At 43.4% G+C, this 2,190-nt stretch overlaps 1 pseudogene; it reads right to left on the bottom strand.

The window, feature by feature from the left end:
* Positions 1–1,683, bottom strand: part of LOC105502565 — a 7,891-nt pseudogene extending 6,208 nt beyond the window's left edge.
* Between the last annotated feature and the right edge of the window lie 507 nt (positions 1,684–2,190).

The following is a 2,190-nucleotide window of genomic DNA, read 5'->3' as shown; positions in this document are numbered from 1 at the left end:
AAAAAAAAAAAAAAAAAAGTAGGGGGCTTACTATGGGCAAGCCATGGCTTGCTCTTCAGGAAAAAAAAAAATTGAAAAAATAGAAGAAATAGAGTAATCATTACACAATTTTAAAAAATGGAAGATTATCAAGTGACCACTTACACACACACAAAGGTGGGGGTGGGAGAGAAAAATATCTGTTTTCAAAAATATTCTGAAATCGTAAAGCTTTTCATTAGAGTATAATATAAAGACATAAAAGTACAGAAGTCATGAGTATAAAGCCTGATGAATTTCCACAAAGCCAACACACATGTCTAACAAGCACCTAAATCAAGAAATAGAACATTCAGCCCCAAAGAAGCCCCTTCTAGTCATTACCCACAGCCTCCAAGGGTAAACAGTATTTTGACTTCTAACTCCATAGATTAGTCTCACCAGGAGTTAAACTTATAGATTCATCTACATTGTTGCATGTAGTTGTAGCATGTTCATTTTCATTGCTGGGTAGCATCTCATTATTTATTTTTTATTTTTTTGAGACAGAGTCTTGCTCTGTCACCCAGGCTGGAGCACAGTGTTGCAATCACAGGTCACTGCAGCCTTAACCTCTCAGGCTCAAGTAATCCTTCTGCCTCAGCCTCCCTAGTAGCTAGGACCACAGGTGCATGCCACCACACTACGCTAATTTTTGTATTTTTTGTAGAGATGGGGTTTCACCATGTTGCCCAGCTTGGTCTCAAACTCCTGGGCTCAAGTGATCCTCCCACCTCTGAGTGCTGGGATTACAGATGTGAGCCACCACACCTGGTCAGCATTTTATTGTTTGAATACACCATAATTTATCCATTCTACTGTTAATGGGCATGTGGGTTTCCACTTAGGAGCCATTTTATTTTATTTTATTTTATTTTATTTTTTAGAGATGGAGTCTTGCTCTGTCGCCCAGGCTGGAGTACAATAGTGCAATCTCGGCTTACTGCAACTTTTGCCTTCTGGATTCAGGCAATTCTCTGACCTCAGCCTCCCGTGTAGCTAGGACTACAGGTGTATGCCACCACGCCCGGTTAATTTCTTTTGTATTTTTTAGTAGAGACAAGGTTTCACTGTGTTGCCCAGGCTGGTCTTGAACTCCTGAGCTCAGGCAATTTGCCTGCCTTGGCCTCCCAAAGTGCTAGGATTACAGGCATGAGCCACCACACCTGGTCAGAGCTTTTTTGTTTTGTTTTTCTTTTTTTTTTTTTTGAGACGGAGTTTTGCTCTTGTTGCCCAGGCTGGAGTGCAATGGCGTGATCTCGGCTCATTGCAACCTCCACCTCCTGGGTTCAAGCGATTCTCCTGCCTCAGCCTCCCCAGCAGCTGGGATTACAGGCACCGACCAATACGCCCAGCTAATTTTTTGTATTTTTAGTAGAGACGGGGTTTCACCATGTTGGCCAGGCTGGTCTCAAACTCCTTACCTCAGGTGATCCACCCACCTCACCCTCCCAAAGTGCTGAGATTACAGGCATAAGCTGCTGTGCCTGGCCTAGACTTATCTTTCCCAGACATTGTCTTCTACCTCTTAGAGCACTTTTTGGAAAATTCTGCAAAATTGACAGGGACCTCTGGGTTTTTCTTATGTTCTTCTCTGTACATCTGTACAAAGAAGGCAAAAGCAGACATCTTGCCCCTTGGTTTCCTGGGGTTACCATTAGCCATCCTGACTGTATTGTTCACTAGTCTTGAAGGGTATCACTTTTAAGTGGACACCATTCACATGATATTGTAATTTGTAAATTTATTATGATAATTTACCAGTAGATGGCAGTAAAATGCCTTGTTATTACAGAATCCGTTCATTGTAACAATTTTCAGACATGGAAATAAAATGCCTTGAGAAGGGGGTCACTTCTGCTTTGCATAAAGACATACTACGGCGAGGCACAGTGGCTCATGCCTGTGAACCCAGCACTTTGGGAGGTGGAGGTAGGTGAATTGCATGAGTCCAGGAATTAAGAGACCAGCCAGGGCAACAGGGCAAAACCCCATCTCTACAAAAAAATACGAAAATTAGCCAATCGTGGTGGTGCATCATGCCTGTAGCCCCAGCTCCATGTGAGGCTGAGATGGGAGGATCACTTGAGCCCGGGAAGCAGAGGTTGCAGTGAGCCAAGATCGCACCACTGCACTCCAGCCTGGATAACAGAGTGAGACTCCATCTCAAAA

The sequence above is a fragment of the Colobus angolensis genome, unplaced genomic scaffold, assembly GCF_000951035.1.
Source record: "Colobus angolensis palliatus isolate OR3802 unplaced genomic scaffold, Cang.pa_1.0 Scaffold8, whole genome shotgun sequence".
NCBI lineage: Eukaryota > Metazoa > Chordata > Mammalia > Primates > Cercopithecidae > Colobus > Colobus angolensis.
Note: the sequence above shows the minus strand (reverse complement) of the source record. Positions and strands in the feature narration are given on the sequence as shown.